Here is a 25,250-nt window from a genome sequence, read left to right as displayed (position 1 = left end):
TCTATTGTGAAAAGGTTATGAGAAAAAAGCTTATCTTGCAATTGCAGCCAAGATTCAAGCCATTATTTAAGACGTGAAGCATTTGGCAACAAAAAGATTGTTGTCATTAAAAAGGAAGCCCGACGCATTACTCTTGGGCTGAGAAAAAATAATTTAGCTGTCATTCTTATTTAAGGAGTAACACAGGAAGATGGAGACATTAAAACGAGCAGCTTTACCTTAAAAAGTATAATATATTTTTTCCCCTTCTAAGATGCAGAGGTAGTTAATAAACATTTGACTATTGATTTAAACATACTAGAGAGAGATTCACTTGTTAGTATATATCATCTAGCTAAATTCGTGTTTTCTTAATGTATACGACTGAGAGGAAGCCAGTAGAACTTTACCACATTGGTTGTGAGGAGATAAGTTATTCTTTTCTCATTATACCATCAGCAGACTGAGGCCTGTAACTTAATACTTACTTAATGCAACAAGATTACTAAATTGGTAGCAATTCTTATAAAATATTCACTTTTAAAAAGAAGATCAGAATGAGGCCACTAAAACCATCTTGGCTTGGTTTACTTAAGCCTGGGCACAGAGAAAAAAGGGCACTGGAGATTTGCATAGGTAAGCATTCAAAAGGCACTGTTGTTCTTAAGGGCTACAGAAATGTTCCATGTGATTATCTTCAACTCCTCCCAAATAGTTCCTCCAAATGCCCCATCCCTCAGGGGTTATTGTGAATCACTGTTCAAAATAGTTTGGCTGTCTCTTCTTTCAGTTGCTTCCAATGTGGTGTTTTCTCTCTTCTTAATATGACAGGAAAATCAATGGACATATCCCAAAGATGTTTTCAAATGGATTTCTTAATCTAACATACTGCATCATAAATATACCTTTTCTTTGTCTATCATCATTGCCTTAACCTTGCATTGCACTTCTTTTTCCATTTCTGGGGGCGAGGAAAGAGATGGTACATTAAACTTAGGCCATTAAGGAGAGATTAGTGAAGGGCTATTTTCGAGGGTGTGAGCAGAGTTAGTGGAAACCACCCAGGGATGGTGGAATACATTAATCTCATGGGTCTCTCATTCCCTTATCTCCTACTGGTGTTTCCCTTTGACCACACCCAGTTGAAAGCTCAGAGAGCTCCTTGATGCAGGTCAACCTTTGGAGCCCAGAGCAGGGTGGAAACGACTGATGTATGCATACAGATGGACAAACAGAGATTATTCAGTGCATGGATTACTTCTGGAAAGCGATCAGTTTCTTCCTTTCCCAGCACTCAGTGGGCTGTTTTCTTATTCTGTCAGTTCGTGTCCTTAGCTATCCAAAACAAATGCTTGCATCATTTTTAAAGCGAATTGGGAACTGACATTCAAAGGGAAGGGAAAATAAGAATTCTACTGTATTTTTGCTTCTCATTCATAGTCTTAAACAACTTCAGCAGAACATAGGAAAAGTGAATCTGCTCAACTATATAGTCTTCCCTTGTGATCCCAAGTGCGGTATAAGCTCATTATAGTAAAAAATTTATTTTTCGTTACTATGATTCTGTTTAACTTAGAGCATTCCTTCATTTTCTCTATTTTTATTCCTTCTCCAATCATTTTTTTCAATCTGTACTTTCTTGTCTCACATGCTTTTAAATGGATACCCTACTTTTTTTTCCCCTGATGCTGATGAAACCACTATTGTAATTAGCTAAGACACCATCAGTATGTTGCCTTCACTATCCTTCCAGAATAGGTAGTTATAAACTAGCTTCTTCAGAGTGAGAATTCTTGACCAATGAAGGAAAATGTTTTAAAGATAGTATATATTAACCTATTCTTTTGCAAAAGCTCTACCCTGTAGTAGGTTACGGAAACCTCCTTCATCTCATGGGAGATGTAACTTTTACTTAAGTTTGTAAATGTCTCCTACTCCCCATGCCGTCTCTCCATCTGACTAATTAATAGCATTTCTTCAGGTTTCATCTAAATGCCATCTTGTTTTGTTTTTCAGGGAAGCCTCCTGTAAGTCCCAAGACAAGAATAAATATTCTGTTGTAAAACTACACTATAATTAATCTCTTATATCTGTCTTGGTCTCATTATAAGCTTCAGAGAAGCACAAACAGTAAGTGTCCTGTTTACTTCCACATCCCCTGACACCAATCATGTAGTACACACTCATTAAAGGCTTACTGAGTGGAAATTGCATCTGACCTAGTTAAAGACCAACCAAGCGGCAATCAGGCTGGTTTGGAAGCTCAGGAGCTTTATCAGTCATGGTAGGCTACACCACATTATCAGGCTTTTTAACAAGGACTTTTTTTTTAAACAAAAATGCATTGTTTGGCCAGTAGCAGAATTAAAAATAGAATTTCGCATTTAGCTGCAAATATAGTGGAATTGCAATTTTATTGCAATTTACAAAACTCCAAAATATTTGGCAAATATTTTTGCCTATTGCATTTTTGTATTTATTTTGGGAAGAGGCTGAAAATTTGACTTTCTTTTCATGGTCCCTTTCTTGTCTTATTTCTGTCTAAAAGAAACTGATATGAAAAGAACTGGAAACTTTAGGATTCTCTTTGTTCTTTTTAAACTCGGTTATTAAAACAATGTGGAGAGAACACTGAAATTGGTCTCATAAGTTCCAGATTCCAGTCCCCAATCAATCATGTTTTCTCATCTATAAAACAGAGACATTAATAATGCCAATTACATAGAATTGCTGTGAAGATTAAATGAGATGATCCACATAAGACATTTAGTGCAGGGTCTAGCAAACAGTAAGTGCCCATTAAATGACGATGATGATAATGGTGATGGATGCTAAATTACTTAGTATATTTGAATACTTCCTGTTTAATCTATATCACAGAATTGGGAAGTCATGTAAAAATGAGAAAAAAATATGTGAAAACACTTGGAGAACTACCTAATTCTAATGTACAACATTAATAACCATAACGATGGGAGTGGTAAGTAATGGTAAGCATAAATGTTGCATGTGGATTTAACTCCTAATTCATGCAAGGAGCACTCAGTTCTGTTCTGAACACACTGTGTTCTCTTTCTCTTTCTGTTTCCTTGTTTGGGAAATCAAGAGTTTTGATTGGGAATGTAGTTTAAATGAGCCAGTAAAACACTCATCAAATGGTTTATCTTCCTAACATTAGTGTATCAATTTCAAAACCTGAAAAGTTCATTTCATATTTCACAGGCTCTTTTATGTATCGTGTTATAAATGCCAAGAGTTGTTGACTTAACTTTACATTTGTGAAAAGTAACCCTTAGTTGGCAAACAAATACTCCTGAACTGAAGGAGATAAGCTTCCTATAAACTTGCAAGTCACTGCTTTTTGTTTTGTTTCATTTTCAGAAAACAAAAGACTTTTGGGTGCTTTAATTCTTATCACCAACAGCACAATTTTCCAGATTCCCAGCTATGCTGGGGTCCCTAACAGAAGTTTGTTGCATTTTCTGCCAGCATTCTCCTTTGGAGGTGCTTTTGCAATGAATCTTTGCGCAGGGACCATGCTAATCTTCTCTGTATTGTTCCAATTTTTTAGTATATGTGCTGCCAAAGTGAACACTGCAGTGAATCTTTAAGCTTGCTAAGGTTCAAATCACAGCTAATTCTTCCTGTTCAATGCCACCGAAGAAAGAGATATTTCAGATAATTTAAATATGTGGGAAAATTCTGTGGGTAATCTCAGAACTTCAACTTTCTAGGCCATCATATTTGACTTAATAAAATTCTCTTTCTCTCCTCTTTGGTTAGCAATATTAAGGAAAAATGAATATTTGGTAAGAAACAGAAGGAAAAGAGGTAAAAATAGAGTATGGAGTACTTACAATGGATAACTAGCCTTTGAAGCATTTTTTTTTTTTTTTTTTGAGACAGAGTTTTGCTCTTGTTACCCAGGCTGGAGTGCAATGGCTGATCTCAGCTCACCGCAACCTCCGCCTCCTGGGTTCAGGCAATTCTCCTGCCTCAGCCTCCTGAGTAGCTGGGATTACAGGCACGTGCCACCATGCCCACCTAATTGTTTGTATTTTTAGTAGAGAAGGGGTTTCACCATCTTGACTAGGATGGTCTCGATCTCTTGACCTCGTGATCCACCCGCCTCAGCCTCCCAAAGTGCTGGGATTACAGGCGTGAGCCACCGCACCCAGCCTGAAGCATGTTTATCTCATGTTATTCAGCAGATGCCTTCTGAAACGTTTTCTGTTCATCAAAGTCATAAAATGTTAGCCCTAGAAGGTGCCTTGAAGACCTTGATGTGTTAACTTCCTTTGCCAAGGAAGAAACACTTCAGCAACTGGTGGGTATCCCTTATATACGAGTGTTATGCTCACTGTGCTTTTCTGCATCTCTCGTTAGGTCTTGGTTATCACATAAACACTTGCCAGCAATCAGTGTAATCAGTGTTGGCAAAACACAGATGTTAATGCCTTTTAATCAGCTAGGCTTTTAGAAAACTTGGGCTGAAAGCCCGGAATAATCCTACTTAGCTCTACAGATGAATGGTGCAGCAAATTTTAAGAATTTTCATTCTAATTAATGCTGGTGATGGAAATGGCAGCTGTGTTCACAGTGACAGAAGAAACTACGTAGTCATGTGTTGTGTGGGCATGTGGGTGTGTGTGTCCTGACCTCACCACATGTTTCACATTCCCGACTTTCTTCTTACATTTCCTTCTAGCTTCTGTATTATTTAGCAGTAAGCCTGGGGCAAGACACTGCCTCTGCTACCAAATGTTAGTGGAGCAAATAAACCCTTAATATTTCTTTGGTGCATGAAGAAGTGGGACATCTATGCAGTTTGTCCTTCCCAGATATCCTCGTGTAGACCGAGTCGACCAATTTCCTTTCATAACTTGGGCCCTTTTGGCCATGGGCCTATCTCTGTTCCTTTTATTTCCTTTCCCTGCTTCCTGATAAGAAGCGTAAGATGTGATGCCCTGAGTCAGAGGGCGAGGATATTTCTACTGCCAGCACACGCGGGGCAAAATCTGCTAGCACATCTGTGGGTTCCACATCCATGGATTCAACAAAATGCAGATTGAAAATATTTGGAAAAATAATTGCATCTGTACCAAATATGTACAGACTGCTTTTCTCATCATGATTCCCTGAGTAGTATAGTATAATAGCTACTCACATACCATTTATGTTGTATTAGGTATTATAACTAATCTAGAGATGATTTAAAGTATATAAGATAATATACATAGGTTATATGCAAATACCATGCCATTTTATGTCAGGACTTGAGCATCCTCGAATTTTGGTATCTGTGGGAGATACTGAAACCAATCCCCTACTGATTCCAAGAGAGGACTGAAAACTTCGAACCTAGTAGTTGACACCTTAGAGCCTGGGGATTTAATAATTTTAAAAACCCATTTAGCCACTTAAACTTGTGACTTTGGAAGAAATTTTTGATGAGTAATCAAGGTGAATAATAACATTTACTTGATTATTAGAAAAGAGCTGCATTTCAAGAACTATGTTCACCTGAAAAAATATCCATAATTAGAACACCTTGAATTTAAAATCTTACACTGAAGTATGTGTCAGTGATTGCCCTAAAAACCTTTCTATGGACAATTACATGTCCTTGATGAGACGAGTACTGTAGGGACACCATTGTTTAGTTTCACCCTAATATTTCTGCTGTGGCTTTTCCTCTACACCTCCACAGCCTCTCTGCATGTCAAGAACTCTACTCTTTGGGAGGGGCTTAAAGTACCCTAAGCTATTGAACGCACTGAGGGATCTATGTAATGTCTCTGGTTGGAGGGCAGCATACTCTACACATGAGTGAGCTTCATTTTGCTGGCATTTCCACCGTGGCTGGCCAGCAGCTGTTGATGCATGGTGTTTTCTTTTTCTTTCTTTTTTTTCCTTTGAATTTTAAAATTAAATTAAATTAAATTAAAATTTTTTTAAAGATGGGGTTTCACCGTGTTGGTCAGGCTGGTCTTGAACTCCCGACCTCAGGTGATCCACCCGCCTTGGCCTCCAAAGTGCTTGGATTACAGGCGTGAGCCACCACACCCGGCCAAGCATGGTGTTTTCTGAGACAGAAGAGCAACTAATGTGATCCTTTAGCATAAGCAGATGAGGAACTCACACGAGGGACCTTGAGGTGGCAGAGGAGGTAGGGGATGGGCTGCCAAAAGTGATTTTGCTTTGACTTCCAAGAGGATCCCTGTGCTGGACAGACAGACTGTCTCCTAATACATCAGCTTCTTCTAGTCATAGTCCCTCCCCGACATCAGGGTTCCCCTCCATCCAAGGTTAACTGCTATTCTTTGAGAAATACTCTTATTGTATGAGATTATGAACTTTCCCCATTTTTAACGTTAAAATGCCTTTTGTTCACAAAATGAGGGTGATGATGGATGGCATTTCTAGTTTTCGATGGGCCAACTTGGCAAAATTGACACTTGGCATTTTTCTGACAATTCTCTACATTTTATAAAAAATTTACTGGTTGTTGAATTCCCAAAGTTGGGAAACCAGGGTGTTTGAGTCTTCGGGAACAGAGGTGGTCAGGAAAGCTTGGAGGGGAAAAGGAAGATCTTGCAGACACTAAAATAAGGCAGACAAGGACATTGAGTGCCAGAGGAAGGGAGGAGCAAGCAGGTACTAGACAGGAAATGGATTAAGTCAGAGGAAGTGAGATTAAGCAGCAAGGAACGGGCCTTGCAAAATTGATAGAAAAGAATGTGAAAAAGAAGTGGCCTCACAGGCAGGTTGCCGCACAGGTGCCTGCTGAGAAGACAGCAGGGCTGTTCCCTGCTGCATGTGGTAGTCTTGAAACTGGAATAAATGCCAGGTAAGTCAGACTTTGAAACACCCCACTGCTACTTTGTCATAATGAAGGAGTAGAGGTTGCCAGGGGCTTCTGATTCATAGAAAAGGAATTCAGATTTAATATCTTACTTCAACTTAGAGCACACGTGGAGGGGCTAGTCATGGGATTCTCTGTGTTAGCAGAGTGAAGGAAATGTGATAACAGTGTCCCAGGCTGCCAGGACAAAGGGAGACAGGCACTTCTCCAAAATCTCCCCAAAATAACAGGAAATAGGAGGATCAGCATCTTCACCCAAAACAGATAATTGTTAATGTTTTTAACACTTAAACATCCAAATATAATGGATGATAAAACAGATAATACATTGCTGTTTCAATTCATATTTTCCTGACTAATACAGATTCAACAGCTTTTCTGATGTTCTGAATCATTTGTACTTCTTTTGAAATTGTCTATTTGAAACTATTTAGAGAAATGCCAGATACAGGTGATGGGGAGGAAGGCAGCAAACCACATTGCCATATATGTACCTGTGCAACAATCCTGCATGTTCTTCACCCCAAAACCTAAAACGCAATAAAATATATATTTTTAAAAAAAGAATTTTTTAAAAATTTTATTCAAATATTTATCGAGCATCTCTTACATGCCAGGCATTCATCCAAGCACAGGAGATACAGCTGTGAACAAAACAAAGGCTGTGCCTACATGGAGCCTACTTTCTTTTTATTTTTTATTATTATTTTTTTATTGCGTTTTAGGTTTTGGGGTACATGTGAAGGACATGCAAGATTATTGCATAGGTACATACATGGCAGTGTGATTTGCTGCCTTCCTCCCCATCACCTATATCTGGCATTTCTCCCCATGCTATATCTCCCCAACTCCCCACCGCCCTGTCCCTCCTCTGGTTCCCCCCGACAGACCCCGGTGTGTGATGCTCCCCTCCCTGTGTCCATGTGTTCTCATGGTTCAACACCCGCCTATTCTTAAGGGATAGAATACGGTGTGGTTTTGTTTTTGTTTTTTAGAGACAGGGTTTCACTCTGCTGCCTAGGCTGGAGTGTAGTGGCAAGATCATAACACATTGCAGCCTTAAACTCTTGAGTTTTTTAAAATTTTTACCTACCTATTTACATATGAGATTAAGGTCTTGACCTTGGACTCAGAGTGCGTGGGTTCAACTCTTGGCTTTGTTACTTACGTGTGACCTACCTCTTGGAGCTTCAATCACATAATCAGTAATGAGAAAATTCTATGTGAAGGCTTAGCACAAGATTTGGCACCTTACATGAATGGTTGTGATTGTATTTTATAAAAAAAATTTCAGATCACTAATAATAAAGACCAACTCCACTCATCCCCCCTAGTCAGTATAAATATACTTCTTCAACCTCAAACTTAGGTTGGGGTTCGCACTGGTGTTTCTATTCTGAGTTGCGCTGTTAACTGCAATTCCTGAGATACAAGATAAATCCTATAGACATAGATATGGGTGAGATATTGTTGCCCCTCATCTACTCACCTTGCTATGTATTACTTACCTCTTATAAATAGTTGGGAAATTTGAAAGTACGCTCCCATGTCAAAAGGTTTGGAAATTTTTGCTATGTGGGATCTTGACTGAGGCAAAGTACAGAATCAACCAGATACAATAATTATTGAGTTGTAAGTTATGATAGCGATAACTGAAGTGTGTGATGCTTTGAGTATATGAAAAAGAGAATAAAGTTCCAGTTTTCTGCTAGAATATTTTGGAGAACTATTTGTCATTATTTTCAATACTTATGAAACTGATAATATAATTAAAAGTATCCTTATAGAAGGGGTATGACTAAGGTGATTTCAGAAAAATTTATAATTTCTCTAAAGAATTCTGTTAAGAATATAGGCTACTAAATAATTTTGAGAGAAAATATGGAATGTTTCTTTTTTTCCTCTTATGACTAAATTATAATGTGTAAAGCTGTAAAACGTTACATAAAGGACTTATAAATGTCACCCCAGTCTCTCTTACCAATAATTTTTATTTTATGAAACTGGAATTTCTATTAAAGTGCAGTAGGTAGAATTAGGAATTTACAGTAATAATCTTGATAGCTCTGTGCTTCAGAGACTTTTTCCCACTGATCTCTACAAACTACCTGGAACTTTTTGAGAGGAAGCAGATGTTATGTCCTCTTGGTGGATATCAAATGCGTGTGGTTACGAAAGGGTTTGTTGAGTGAAAGCAGGAAGAAACCAGGCTGGCATCATGATCTAAGTCCCTCAGTTCCCAAAAGTGGACCCTTGGGGCTCAAACAAAGCCAAGGGTTGAGGTGATTAGGTTGATGGTTACTTCAACTGCCCTGCTTCTTGCGTCTCTAAATGGTGCGTCTATCAATTCTAGGAAAACGAACAATTATGAAACAGTGGATTTACTTCTAACTTGGGTGCTTTCCTCATTATAATTATCTATTCATCTCCAGGTTTTAGAGAATGAGAGAGATAAAGTAAATGGGACATAATTCTTTATTTTAGGAAATTTATTTTCTAAATGAGAATGTCAATGGGATGATAGCATGTGAACATGGACATGCCGGGATCAGGCCATCACTGAGAACCACCAAGCATCTGCTGGTAGCCTGTGGGGCAAAACTTCAGCTGAATGGACAGAAATATCAGCAGAAACAAAGTTTTTGTTGGTGGACTAACACCATCAGGATTAACCTTTCTGGCTTGGGGGCTGATGGTTTTACTGGGATCACAGGATTGGGTGCACCAAAGAAATCATCTTGAGTCTTTGCAGATTACTTGTTACACCGGAGTTCTGTCTTTCTGACTCTTGTATGTGCTGCTCTATCATGGAATTTTTATGCTCTGTGAAAAATTAGATGTGATGTTTTTTAAAGAGGATGAGGAGAAGGGATTGAGAGGGAGATTTCTTTCCAGACAATGGCAAATATATTGAATTTTGCTACTCAGAAAAAAATAACTCTTAGATAAATTTCTTAGAGATCGCTATTATATAATAGCACAAAATATACATGGCCATGATGAGTTTGATCTGGGCTGTCACGAGTGAACGATACAATTGCAAAGAAACTAAACTCCCACACACTCAACAAAGTCCAGGAAATGGTGCTGATAACCACTGTACACAGACTCAAGGGCATTTGGTACCAGGTTCCTAGGGAGCTGCATTGTGTCTTCAAGTTAAAGCTAGTCACAGAACTATCACCAGAGGCTGGTATACCATGATACTGAGCAAGATGTCCTGAGAGGGGCACAAGGCAGCATTGCAGCTGGACGACGTGGGACAATGAAATACATCTGGACTACAAATGGAACACCTGGGTCTTAGTCTCAGCTTTGTTTTTCAGTGGCTGTGAAATCATGGATAAATCATTGTACTTTTACTGTCTCCATTTATTGGTTTGTGAAATCAGAAGATAGGAATAGATTATTGTATTAGTCAGGGTTCTCTAGAAGAACAGGGGTAGAACTAATAGGATATGTATATCCTATTAATCCTTAATAGGCCACTGTGGGACCTTGTGTTCTTGTGAGTTAATAATAAACTCCCATATATATATATATAATATATACACACAATATACATATAAACTATTGATTCTGGGATTGTCTATTATGTATATATATATATATATATGCATATATATATGTGTGTATATATATATGTGTGTGTGTATATATGCATATATATATGTGTGTATATATATGTGTGTGTGTATATATGCATATATATATGTGTGTATATATATGTGTGTGTGTGTATATATATATATATATATGGGGGTTTATTAAATATTAACTCACACGAACACAAGGTCCTGCAGTAGGCTATCTGCAAGCTAAGGAGCAAGGAGAGCTAATTCGAGTACTAAAACTGAAGCACTTGGACTCTGATGTTCAGGGCAGGAAGCATCCGGCACCAGAGAAAGATACAGGCTGGGAGGCTAGGCCAGTCTAGTCTTTTCATGTTTTCATGTTTTTCTGCCTGCTTTATATTCTGGCAGCTGATTAGATGGTGCCCACCCAGGTTGAAGGTGGGTCTGCCTTTCCCAGTCCGCTGACTCCAATGCTTATCTCCTTTGACAACACCCTCACAGACACACCCAGAATCAATATTTTGCATCCTTTAGTCCAATCAAGTTGACACTCAGTATTAACCATCACGATTATTTTCAAGGTTCTTTTTTAGCTCTAAAATGTTAATGATTTGCCAGGTTAACAGGCAATCAACCATCACCCTCTTTCTTTCCTTTGCTTTTCATTTTTAAAGTGAAGTGTTTAAATGCATAATGTTTTTGTATTATTTCAGTGAATGGAGAAACACAATTGACATTTAAATTAAGGACTATTGCAAATATGGTATCCATCTTTCTTGAGGCTATAATTCTGTAGGAATAAATAATATTCTTTGATAGCTGGGATATGACCAAAATTCCACACAAATAGGACAAAACAATGTTTACCCTAGTTTCCAGAAAGTTGGCTTTCATTAAATGCATAATTTTCTGGTGTTTTTGATCTCAAACTCCACCCTACTGCAAAAATGCAATTTGAGCCAAATACCATATCCAGGGATGAAGTAAATTTAATCTCTTTTTGTTATGGATGAAATACAACTGATTTTTTTTTTTTTTTCTATTTTGGTACAGTCTTCAACAGGAATCATTATCCTATTTAATAGACTATATTTTTCAAAACTATGTTGGCAGTAAATATAGTATCATAAAAATTATATCAACCAAAGTCAATCTTTCTAGCAAATAGTTGGCAGCTCTAAATTATAATGAGAACCTCTGATTTATTTTGATCCCCCAATTTGTTAAAAATGCTTTAAAGAGATATTATCTATATTTTATTCAACCATTTTCCATTAAACATACAGTCTGTCAGATTAATTTTAGTTAGATTTAAGCAGAGATTCTTTCTTCCTTTAAGCATGTAACATTTACAGGATAGTCTGCACTCATTTAGATATTTCGTCAAGTATAACGTTTATTTTCTATGAACTTTCGATTATGGAAAACCCTCTCCGTAAAAAAAAAAGGCATATGTTCAGGATCCAGTGACAGTAAACATATATGGCATGTTGTGATACATACAATGACAGAATTCACGCCTTTACTAAATAGTGACTGAATGTCTGCTGTAGTCAAGCACTGTATTATACACTTGGAAGTACAGCAGTGAGCCTAAGGGACACAATTCCTAACTCACATAGCTTATTATCAACAGGGGAACGATCGCTCCAATGGCACATTAACTTCTTCCTTCTCACACAAGCGTAGGAAACACAGCAAGCACTGTTGCTGCCTGATGTGGCACAGCAATCCTGAGTTGAGGAGCCAGAAGGAACTCAAAGATGCCTTTTGTACCTTTTGTGGAGTCCTATGCACCGACCATGGACCCCAGAAAGAGATACTGGGTATTCCCAGATTCTTGTGGGAGCAATTACTGGTATTTTAAGAGAAATTTCTGCCTCCAAACTAGATTTTTATTTTTGTTTGACTTTTTATGTTTTGGTAAGCATAAAAGGCAATATGACCTGACAGCTAAGAATCTGATTTCTGGAACCAGGCTACATGGGTTCAAGTCCCAGCTCTGCTGTTTTCTAGCTCTGAGACCTTAGACATGTGACATACCCCATTTCCCTCACCTGTGAGATAATGATGATACTGTTACCTACCCAGCTGATTTATTGTGGCTTATTGTGAGCACTACATGAATTAATAAATGTAAAATACTTAGAGTAGTGCTTGGCATACAGGAGGCTCTCAGAAGATATTATTATACATAATACAAATCTCACCCAAAATATATATGTTTGGAAATTATTTTCTGTGTATTTTTGTTATAATACATGATTTTGAAGGTCTTTTTTTTTCCTTTTCATTTTGAGAGGAACCTTCGTTAATGATAAAAAAAAATACGACCCCATTTTGATAAATATTAAGATGCAGGCTATGTTGTAGGGGCTTCTCTCCCTGAAGCCCCTCCATGACTTAGTTCTGGTCCCCTCACTTTCATCCTGTGGGCTTTAGGTTCCCTATACAACAAAAACACAGAACAGATACTATGAGGCTGAGCTGATGACCGCCCATGGCACCAAGCTCTTCGACTGATGGGTTCAAAAGCTTTTCCTCAGCAATTCAAGAGTGCCAAGAAGGAGGGTTCTGGCTCTCTGCAAACCCAGAAGGAGCGGTTTTCAGTCTGCACTTGACATGTCTGAGGCTTTAGAAGACCATTTTGTGGTACAGCTGAATCCCCGGTGTGCTATGTTCCCAGGGAAGAAGACCAATAACAACAGTTCACACAACCCATACCATTTACCAAATGGGCTTGCTCGCAAGTGGGGCTCTGGGAGGAATCTCACAATTTCCTGCCACTTTGTCTCTGAAGGGTAAGCAGGGAGATTTGTTCCCATTTCAGCTGCTTTTGCTTCTTAAGACTGTGTGGAGAGCATGGCTGTGTGTTTGATTTTCATTTTTGCTTCCATTCTGATGCTTGCTTTTTTTTTTTTTTTAGCTTTGCCTTTTATGCTGCCTGATAACCCTTGAACTCGAGATGAAATTTAAGCCAAATTTCTAATTTCACCTGTTTGGGGTTTTGGCTTGGAAGAATTCTCGTATCTATCTTTGAGTCTCAAAGAAGACAGAAAGTGGAGGGAGCATGATGACAATATGAGGCAGGACATCCCAGACGGCTGGAGTGTACAGAAACACCGCAGACTCGCATGAGAGTCACACCAGAGTCTCTAAAGAGCCATTTGTTATCTGATTTAACTAACATTAATTTTTTTTTCACATAAATGTGCTTTCATGTATTTAGAATAAACAGAACTTAATAATTCCCTGGGGACCAGACTCCTGTTTCTGGCAGGATTTTGTAATCAAGTCTTTGAAACACATTCTGTCTGACAAACACTGATGTTCTAAAGACCTAACTCGCCACATTTTTGAAGTGCAAAACAGTGCAGTTTCATCCTTCAAAATGCAGAAATTCATATTCAATAGTCCTTGACCTTAACCAGTTGATCTTTGACGTTAGTTTTAATATTGCTGTGTCCCACTCACCATTTGAATGAATCCTTGTGGCTTGTCTGCTTACCCAGAGGGGAACAGCTTGGAGACTGAGGGACTCAAGCTAATAACTGTCTTAGTCAAGGGAGTGCAATATCATGATTTAGCTGTACTCACCTCTTGGGTACCTAATATTCTCTTCCTGAAGAGAAATGATTAGGCTGAAGTAAGAAATGTTAGAGCTGTCACATCTAAGAAATCAGGACTATTTAAAAACCTTAAAATAAGTCCTGAGGAAATAGAGATGCATATAAAAATTATAACAGCTAACATAAAAAAATAAGAAATCAGGACTATCATACACTAATAACTAGTTAGAGGAATTCTTATTATTTATTACCAAATACCTGGAAAGAACTAGAGAAATGATCTTGAACATTTCTCCTTTTGATGGGTAAGTAAACTGATTCAGAAGGGCTTTTATGATGGCTGCAATATGTTTTTAAAATGTCTTAATTTAAAAAATATTTTTTGGGCTTAGATATAACCTTTTAGTTTTAGTGAAGGATAAGAAGTGTTTGAAGAAAAGGTTGTTATAAAGAAAATATGAAAACCTAAAGATTCCAGTAAATCCAGTGAACGAATAGTAGAATGGAGAAAGGGAGGAAGGGGCCAGGGCTGCATGAGGCTGCAATGTGTGGAGGGAAGAACCGCAGGCATTTGGATCTAGACTCCAGGGCACCGGGCGTTCTCAACACGTGATGACATCAAGTTAATTACTTAAAACTAAACCCCAGCGGAGTATGTCCTAGGTGTTTAACATATGTTTGCTCTATTCCTCGTTTCACTACCACCATATGCCAAAAACATATTTCTTGCTTCTTTCACATGCTCAGTAATGCTCAAGCTGGAAGGAAAAGGACTGCGGAGAATTTGAATGGGAAGATTTGATAAAGAGGGTGTTGAGAACAGCGTGAACGCGGAACGTGGCAAAAACCAAGATGCGCATATGCGAGAGTAGATACCCCGGCAGGGTGGGAAAAACGGGCGACGCACCTGCGGAAATGACAGCTACTTTCTGCATAGGTTCTAATCTGCTTTTTGGTTTCAGAAGCTGAGAAACACTGAGATTCTTGAGAGGTCTGTGGTTCTCTAGCACTGCGTTTTCTACAGATTTCCTGGGTGCACTTTGATGAACCGTAATAAAGACATATAACACTCCAAGAAGTGAATTTAACTCCACCACTTTTATTTAGTTTTCATCCAAGATCTAGTGTTCTTTTAAATGCTGGACTAGCTGGGCTTCTGCTTATTTTAATATGATGTAAAGAACGTACACTCTCAAGTGTCATCTTGCCTGCTGGTGCTTTGAAGACTGAAATAGGAGAATGTTTGAGTCACTGCCATAGCCGCAGTTATTTTCCAGTTCCTTCTCTGTTAACGTGTGGCCATTAATGTGCTGTGATAAAACATATGGCTCGATAGTTTAGCATAGTTTCTTGTTAAAGAGGCCAGGGTGTCTGAGCATACCTCAAACTCCACAGCACATTCTGGCCCCACCCTACATTCCTGCCTGGACTTCTCCCGCTATGCATACACAATTCTGTTCCAGAAATCATACTGAACTTTTTTCTTTTCTTTCCAAACATGCCTCAGTGCCTTTGTACTTGCTGCTTTCTCTTCCTGGAATACATTTCCCCTCTTCTAAGACTGGGAACCTACATCTCATCCTGCAAAATTGATTTAAAATTTGGATTCTTGTGTAGACTCTTTTCCTGACTCTCCTGGGCTGACTTAATGCATCACTTTTTTGGAGATTGCCAATTCTGTGTCCTCACAGTACTTATTAGGCTCTCTAGCTCAGTAATATGCTACTGAACAGCTAATTTTTATAATTCCTCATTGCAAATATTCATTTAATGCCATCATCTTTCCAAAACATTTATTATATTGAATGTATAATTTTAAACACAATTATATTTAATGTATAAATAACTTTTAAAGGAAGAGTAGCTTATTATTAAAAGCAAATCTACTTACCACTTTTTTCAACATCTCAAATTGAGCCTGTGCATTTTTAATATTGATCCTCTAAAGACTTTTCGGGACCTTTGTCCTTTGGCGGTGTTTGAAGACGTGAGAACTCATTGTTTTTCATAATCCGTGCTAGAGATTTAGGCAGTTCCACTTTTAGAACTGGTAAAATAATTCTAAGATGTGTTCAAGAAGAGCAGAGTTTTCATTTCCTATTTGATGAAACATTTAATTTTTCTCCCTTAACTGAATTACATGTCACTGAAAATTAAACAACTTCCTTAGAAATTTTCTGAAAAATTTAAATGACCAAGTATTTATAAGTTGCCTGGCAGTAGTCTGTCAGGACCTATGTATTCCCACTAAATTCTTTTAACTTTAAAAATTCTATGATCGTTCCCCAAATTTGGAAACTTTTATTGCCTTAATTTCGTGACTTGTCATGTTACAGTGGTCGACTGAGCATAGAACTTTCGTTTTAAGGTTGCGTTTATTCTCTTTGAAGACAGCAAAAGCAATAACAGTCTGAATTTATGACAGTGTTCAACAATTTCGTTCTCTTATTTTCACTAATATTTTATTCTTCTCATTTTCTTCCTGGGAGGAAACTTGTGGAAGCTCCAATGCTTTACAAGAATCAAGGGGAGACAGGGGTTACATAGAAAGGTCAATATGAAAAATTTAAAGTATCTGGGAATGAGCTTCAAGCCACCCTCCCTTTAAGGGGAGGGATTTTGTCTAATTTTTTTTTTTTTTTTTTTTTTTTTTAATTCACCCGATAGAATGTATAGACACTAAATCATACAAGCAAACTGAAGGCCAACAACAAGGCCAGTTCTTTTGAATGGTCAACAACCTCATTTTTTTTTTAGGCAGGACCTGTCTGTCTCACAGTTTGGAGTGCAGTGGAACAGTCTTGGCTCACTGCAACCTCTACCTCCTGGGCTCAAACCATACTTCTATCTCAGCCTCCCAACTAATGGGGACTACAGGTGCATGCCACACACTTGACTATTTTTTGTGTGTTTTTTGTAGACACAGGGCTTCACCATGTTACACAGGCTGGTCTCGAACTCCTGAGCTCAACTACCAGTCCGCATGAGCCTCCCTCAGTACTGGGATTATAAGCCCAAGCCACCATGCCTGGCCTACCCTTTCTTTTTTCTTGAATATGTAGTAGCCAGAGGTAGGACAAGCAGAATTGTTGAATTTGCAAGAGCAGGATGATTAAGATGTCACTTTCATTTTAATGAGGCAACTGAGGACCACAGAGCTTAGGGCCCTGTCCGAGGTTACACAATTAAACAATCTCAAAAACCCGAAAAGTTTCAGAGGCAAGTGAATAAGCCTGGTTAAAACAGAGGGCATCAGGTTTTATTTAGTTTTGGAGAATAAAAACATTGGTATGTGCAATTGCCTTGGAGGTAAAGATGCACATATTGGTTACATCTGCATTTTCTTCCTAACATTCACAAACATATGGGAACGAATGATAAGTAGCAATGACTGTGAGATAGCTCCATGTTTTAGTGACTTACTTTTAAATCCCATATCCTGCTCATGTTCTACTTTTAGCTGTATTGCCCCTGGCCCAACACATGCTAAGTGGATTGTTTCAAATACTAGACATGTAAAGACACTAGCCAAACAGCTTTATCAGTATTTCCTTACTTTTGTAATATATTCTATATAATACAAAAAACTTGAAATGGTCTATTTATGCATCAAATGAAGACTTTTAAAAATAAATTATGACAAGGTTTCCAAAATACACACCTAAATGGAAAAAAAACAGAATAATATGTATTTTATGCTTGTGGACACTTAAAAATATTCATGTATGTATATGGGAAATTTCCAGAAGAACACACAAAGTAAGTAACAGTGGCTATGCTATGTAGAGGAACTGAAGGTATGAAGTGAGAGAGAAACTTGTTTTTTATTATATTTAATTTGTATATAATACTTTGGGGTTTCCCCCCCATATTTTAAAATAATTAAACACATGTGTTGCCCATAACACATTTCCCATCAAGGACATGTAGGTGAAATATGGGAAATGGAGCCAATTTTCTCTCTCTTTTCTTCTTTTTCTTTTTCTTGCTGTCCCAATGGTCGTTTATCTATTTGCTTTCAAATCCATCTCCCTCTCTTTCCCCGTAGGTTACAAGGTGGGACACCATGTGAACTGTATTCCCAGGCTACTTTGCCTGGTGACTTTCATCTAAGGTTAACCAGTGGAGGGCTCTGGGAAGAAACTGGAAGGAAGGGGCAGAGAAAGAGGAAGGCTGGTTCTCCCCACCCCTGTGCTCCTGGTGGCAGCTCTGGTCCAGTCTCCGCTGTGCTTTGACTCCCGCTGTAGTCCCAGCTTTCAACAGGCAGTCCTGTCAATTCCAGCATTTTTGGTGGGCCCAGTGCCTAGACCCTAGGAATATCATCCTCTCCTTTTGTCCTTCCAGGTTAGGGATATGAGCGGCTTTTTGCTGTTACTGATTTTTAGGTAGCACCTTCCTTCATCTACTCTTTCACCTATTCTAATACCTTTATAATCGGTTCCCTCATTAAATTCTCTTATTTAATTTATTATGTATCAGGACTCTGTATTGCCAGCTGGGCCCTGATTGATAATGTCACTATTGAAAATGAGATGTTCTGGCTCCTATTTTTTAAAAGCTATTATTTGTGTATAGGACAGCAATTCGTTTTATGTATGATTTTATTATTTATAACCTTACATATTCCCTTATTTTCTTTTTGACGTTATTTCTTTTTTTATTATTATACTTTAAGTTCTGGGGTACATGTGCAGAATGTGCAGGTTTGTTATATAGGTGTACATGTGCCATGGTTGTTTGCTGCACCCATCAACCCAGCATCTATATTCTAAAGGTTTAACTTGATAGCCTTGGCTGGAAATTAGAGCCAAGAACCCTCAAGGCTTCGGCCTCCTAATATGGCTATTTCAGTTTGGTTTCCTGTTGGACTTGCATTGTTTGAGAATGTTTCAGTTCTTGGTTTGTTGACCTTAATTGTGATTGCAAATTTCTTATGTCATGGCATAATTAAAAATCATTATCTATACATAGCTCTTTAGGAAAATCATAGTACATTTCCTACTGTAAAATAGTATAGATTATATTCTTTAATTATAATACAAAATTTATGGAAATTTTCTTTAAGGGCTATTACCTGCTAACACATTTTCTATTTGTCTTTAAAAGCTGTTTCATTTGATTTTATATAGGTGTGTACATATATAACATCCACATTCTTATGTTACTTATTTTTTTTTTCTGTATTGGTACTTATTCTTAAATTATATAATTGGTCGATAACTGTATGTATGTTTTATATTACTATCCATTTATGTCTACTTCTTTCAGTTTTTTGCTTTATGCATTTTGATGGTATGTTATTTGGTGCATAAATATTCAGGATAGCTAGTCTTCATTTTAGAGTACACACTTCATCATTATCAAGTCCCATTCTTTGACTAATTTAATAATTTTTATCTTGAAATTGTAACTTGTTTGTTAATTAAAATGACCTGAAATGTTTTTCTCTAACACAATTTTGAATTTGTTTCTAATTCATTTACTTCTCTTCATGGATATGCATATTGGACCTTATTTATTTGTTTGCCATGCCAATTTTATTTATCTTTAATTATTCTTTCCAATGTGTTCACATTTTTTTCTCCTGTTCATTTTACTCAGTGTTCTCAAGTCTAACTTCCAAAATTAAGTCTGTGTTTTTGGTGATATCCATTAAAAGATGAATGCTTCTAAAGTGGATTTTATTTCTGAATGAGTCCATATTTCTTTTATTTCCTTTCTAAATTCTGCTAGCTTACTTTTATTATCCTTCTATTGGCTTGTCTGTTCTTCTTTAAGCCATTCTCTCTTGTTCTAAATACTTTTTCTAAAAGGCTTTCTTTAATTTTTTTTTTCCAATATCACTGAAAATTATTTGAGGAAAGGTTTCTTCTACAATTGTTACATTTAATTTGTATACCTTTTTTGTATATTTTTTCATTTTTTTCTTGAAAATAGTTTATATATAGTATCTCTATATGTTGGTTTTATTCCAGCTTCTTTCTGATATTTTTCTCATCCTTAAATGGGGCCACTGTTTTGGGGCTAGCTAGCTGTTTGCTAAATAATAGTCTGAAAAAGGGCTGCGGAGATAAGTTGGGGCAGTAGATAGCTTTATTATGGTTATACTGTTTCAATTCTTCTTCCAGTTTCTGCCAGAGGACAGATTTTTGCTCACTCCTTTCACAGATGTGCCCTTTCAGTTTGCTTATCTTGCAGTGGAGCAATGTGTTCGAATTCATATTTATTAATTTTACCTTAGCAATTTTGAACAGCAACTATAAAACAGCAACTGTTACCCACCATCTCTCCTTGCCATATTGCCAGCTTAGTAGTTTGAAAGATGGTGTGTCTGCCTCCTTCATCATTTGGCCCCACATTGCCTGACACTCTACAATTTGCTGTTTCAAATGAAAAAATCCCTGGTTAGGCGCCTTAGGGTTGTGTGTCTTTCCTTTGTAAAATTCCATGCTCTGCCTGAGGTCTGCTAAGGTATGCATCTATTATGCTCAGTTGAATCCAAATCTCACTGTATTCCTCATGGTTTTTGGTTTGGTATTGTAGTAGCTAATATCATTTAAAATGGTATTTCCTTTTTTTTATTGTTATTTTCAGCTAGTTTCAGAGAAGAGAATAGAGGTAGAAGCACCTTTACTTTGCGATCTCTAACTATAAGTCTGTAAGTCAGTTGCTGTCAGAATGGTAGCAAAGATTGCTGGGTTCACCCCCAGCAGTTTCTGATTCAGTAGGGCTCCAGGAGGTCCTAGAATTTGCATTTCTACAAGTTCCCACGTGATGCTGTTTGACTATGGATCATACTTTGAGAACCCCAGCTTTAGGTTATTTATAAAATTGTAGCACCAACTCCGGGCTTACCTAGTAAGAGAGAGATTTGAATCACAAGTCATAAATGTCCTAACATTTGCATTTCTGCAAGTTCTCAGGTAACGCCGATGCTGTTTGACTGTGGATCATACCTTGAGAACCCCAGCTTTAGGTTATTTATATAATAGTAGCACCATCTCTGGGCTTACCTAGTGGGAGGTAGATTTGAATTACAAGCCATAAATGTCCACTGGAATTTTGCTTAATTCTTCATGTAAAATGGGAAATCACTCTGTTTTTTGAGATTGCTGTGTATGGACTTTCTGAAAGGGTCAGTGAAAACATCTATGATTATTGACTGAGTAGAAACTGTTCTGCTCACTTTTTTCCTCAGATAACCAATTTTACTCAAGGTTGAGCTAACTCTTTTTTCAGCTGGTCTCAAGTTTTACAAATGTGATTAATGCTCAGGCTTATGTGTTTGAAGTATGTTTAAACAGGCACTTCTTTACTCTGAATTTCTATGCAGAGTTTTTAACTTCAGACTACTCAGTAGATATCTGAAGTACTGAACCGAGCTCTATCTAAAGATATTCCACCTGAATGCTTTTCACTCTGGCCAATGTACTTTCAGGTTTGATGATTTGCTGACTTGCTCATCTGTATCTCAATTTTCCTTTCTTTCCCAGCATAGGACAGAGATTGGCCCAGTAAATCCCATGTTTCAAGCAGCAGAAAGCCCAAATGGACTTAAAACTCGATGATTCAGGTTAGTCTAGAGAAAACTAGAGATTCAATACAGGTAACGAATTTTCTAGTTATGTACTAATAATGAAAACTCTGTAGTTATAAGCAGCTTTAATTGAGTGAATGATTTACTTAAAAACTCAGAAACTGCATCTGGGGAAACAATTTGATCTTTTGTTTGTGGTTCATGTTAACGTTTTTCAGTGGTGTCATTTCTGCTGCCCATAAATTGTAATCTGCTCTACATACAGAGTTCAAGCCTGAATCTACGCCGTGAGCTGAAGGATAATTCTGGCATTTGTTAATCTACACCAGCAATGCCGATCTGCAATAATGGAAAGCTTTGATGACTGGAAAGTACTATAATCTCCTTTTTAAAAAAAACAATGCTGTCAATTAGAGGAAAGCAGAATGGGTCCTTAATTTTAGCAGGGGTTCCAGAAGCATTTATTGAGTTTAAACCGAGTTCAGAGCCTTATGCCTGGAAAACTATTTGAAGATATGCACAGTTGTCAAAAGAGCCAAAAAAGCAAGGGCATCACAGCATTCTCAAGTCTTTTGCACTGTTTTTTTCTCTTTACAACCCCTTTCTAGTAGGCCCAGCCCACAGCTATGTAGATAACTACAAATGATTTATAGAAATACTCATTATGATCGAGAAGAAAAAGATTTAAGAATCAAGTAAGAGGGTTGCTTTAAAAATCAGGCAGAATAAATTTAAAAAAGAAAAAGTTGGCTAAATAGCAAGGTGTCAACTGTCAGACCTCCCAAAATACTGTTGTTCTTTAGGGCCTGACCCCATGATTTTGGATGTACCCTGGAGGATGAGGGCTACTGAGTGCTGCTACAGACTTACTCCATGCCCTGGCCAGCCACCGCGGCCTCTGTCCCTTTTCTCTCCCATTTAGTCAAAGCCTGCCGTGGCACTCACTTGCTGAAACTGGATTAAAGCTGTACAGTTATGTGATAGTTCCCTTCCCTAACTTCCTAGCATGTTATTTCAACAGTGTGCCCTTTGCATTTCCCAGAGGGGCTACAGGCTTCTCAACACATGGCCACAGAATTTCTGCTTGTGCCTAGGTAAAGCCCCTGGGCAGTGATATTTGTTCATTTTATATTCCCACATGCATATGTCCTTTTCTCAGTTGTGCCATTATCTAATAGAAGTCTGTTTGTATTTCTCATTGAAAACACACCTTTAATATTAATAACAGTAGCAACTGCTTTACTCATTGTTTCTCGTCTCTAATTTCCATAACAATTTTAGTAGTACAGTTCTTAATATCTCTACTTCACAGATAAGAAACTAAGATTTTGAGACAAGATCTTGTAGCTAGTATCTGGTGTTACTAGGGTTCAAAATTAGCTTTATCTGAATCCAAAACCCATAGCCTCTTCCCTATACCACTCTAAGACATTGCTTTCTCTTATTTTACATTCTATGGGAAGAGCAGAAAGAGAAATTACTGTTCTTTGCATTTCTAATGCACTACTGTAGCCTATGATAAGGAGGTTAATGTAACAGAAGGACTTGCTAATTTCCAGAAACCAGAGTCAAGACTGGGCTAACTCAGAGATTAGCTGTGGGATGATTTTTCAAACTCCCCAGTCTAAGATGAATGACAGAAATTGAGCCCACCTAAACCTGGCTGACAGTGTAGGTGGTTAATTTTGTGCAGCTGAACTTAGAGCTTAGGACAGGAACGTCTGACTCCAAAAAGGGGCTGACCAGTTGAAAAAGTCCACTGTCCTTACAAATCTCAGAGATTTGACCAGGGAAGTAGAAAGCGGATTTAGCTTGGCATGTGAAGCTGCCGATTGAAAACATTTCAAGTATGCAACCTAGACTCGTTTTTTCCCCCCCGAAAAGGACTAATATGGAAATCTCGGCTCATACAGACCCCTCCGGAAGTTCTTCACATTACTGTGAGTATCATTCTTTCTCATAAGCTAAATGTACATGCAGCTAAGGAATAAAGCATTCTAGCTATGTATTTGTTAAGGATTAGGCCCGCACTGGAATTTTATAGCATCAATGAGAGAGAGAGAGAGAGGGGGAAAAAAAAATCCAAAAAGAGCACTGAATTAAAGTGCAGGTACTAGGCTGTGAGTGCTAGGTCTCAAGATTAACTGACCAGTCAAAAACTAAGACTGATTTGCTTTATAAGACCTGAATGTCTAGGCTACTCTATTTAATCAGCACAGCCAATAGTTATAAATATTGATGCCTTTATTTAAAAAGTAGAGAAAAACCCACCAGAAAAAAAAAAGAAATTAGAGTATTTCATGAAATCGTTGCAAAATACAAATATAATTATTAGGCCCATGAACTCAGAATTAACTTCTCTTGTTCCAGCCCCTTCTTCTGCTTTGTAGTACTTCTCACAGCAAGAAATTTTGGCAACAAGAGAATTTAAATTTTTTCACAAAACTCAGATTTTTATGAAAAATGAGCAGCAGCAACAACAGCAATAAAAGCCCAAAGGGGCAGAACGGAGACAGCTTCTGACTTAGAACATCAGATGGATTAGTCAGCCATGGACTATTCCCATCAAGAAACAAGAAAAATAAAAGAGTGATTGAATTTCTTTAATCCCTGTAATCTTTGTGTCCTCCCTGAATTCATACGTTGAAATTCTAACCTCCAATGTGAGGGTATTAGGAATAGGAGGTGGGGCCTTCGGCAGATGATTAGGTCCTGAGGGTGGAGCCGTCATGAATAAAATTAGTGCCCTTGTAAAAGGGACTCCAGAGAGCTTTCTAGTCCCCTCTCTGCCATGTTGAGGACTCAAGGAGAAGCTGGCAGTCTGCAGCCCAGAAAAGAGTTCTTACTGGGACTGACCATGCTGGCACCCTGATCTCATACTTCTAGTCTCCAAAACTGTGAGAAATAAAATTTTCTTACTTGCAAGCCACCCAGTGTATGACACTTTTTAATGGGAACCTGAACTGACTGAGGTGCCGTAGTCAAAGTCACTGTGATTGTTTTACCTGTGCGTTCTTGGTCTGTTGGCTGTAGCAGGAGTGTGGCCAGAGGCTCGTCTTTAATGCCTCCTGAGCAGGCTTGGCTTTTCTCTTCCACTTGGTTCACAGAGCGGTGTCCCTCCCACGTGCACACTCATTTTCCTCAGAAAACAGAAATATATGGAGGTCTGAGGTTGACTCTCATATGACTTCCTGCAACGTCCTTCTTTTCCGCTGCTTTACTCATTACTGCTAAGGAACTTTTTACATTTCTTGATATCCTATCATTTTTGTTTCGTTTTGGTGTTGGGGGAAAGCAGAAGTAGGACCGAGCAAGGCAAGGGGGAAGTGAGAAGATGAGGATGGCTTCTCCCGTTTGCTTCAGCGGAGTTTTCGATTCCTGTTGTGAGAGAAGTGGGTGTTAAAGAATTGGCTGTTCAAGGGAGTGTTGGAGATTCCGGCTAGCGAGATTCCTTGGAGCCCAGCTGGAAGGTGAAGTGCAGGGTTGGGGAGAGAACGCTGGCGCGTTCCGCAGACTAGACCGTAAGTTCCGTGAGCTTCCGGAGGCAGCTACCTTGGCAGCCATGTTGGCCTCTCAGGGCCCGCTTACCGGAAGTGAGGCCTCTCAGGGCCCGCTTACCGGAAGTGAGGCTTCCCAGGCCTAGTCTCTGCTTTGCGGGGTGTCATGCTGCTGCTTTAAGCAACTGAACTTCTTGAATTTTTTGAAGAGTCCTTGGCCAGTCCAGG

At 38.2% G+C, this 25,250-nt stretch overlaps 1 pseudogene; it reads right to left on the bottom strand.

The window, feature by feature from the left end:
- Nucleotides 1–3,498: 3,498 nt before the first annotated feature.
- LOC119467947 lies at nt 3,499–3,574 on the bottom strand (annotated as a pseudogene).
- Between the last annotated feature and the right edge of the window lie 21,676 nt (nt 3,575–25,250).

This window comes from Cebus imitator, unplaced genomic scaffold (assembly GCF_001604975.1).
Source record: "Cebus imitator isolate Cc_AM_T3 unplaced genomic scaffold, Cebus_imitator-1.0 Scaffold354, whole genome shotgun sequence".
NCBI lineage: Eukaryota > Metazoa > Chordata > Mammalia > Primates > Cebidae > Cebus > Cebus imitator.
The sequence above is the reverse complement of the archived record's forward strand: the minus strand, read 5'-3'. Positions and strand labels throughout refer to the sequence as shown.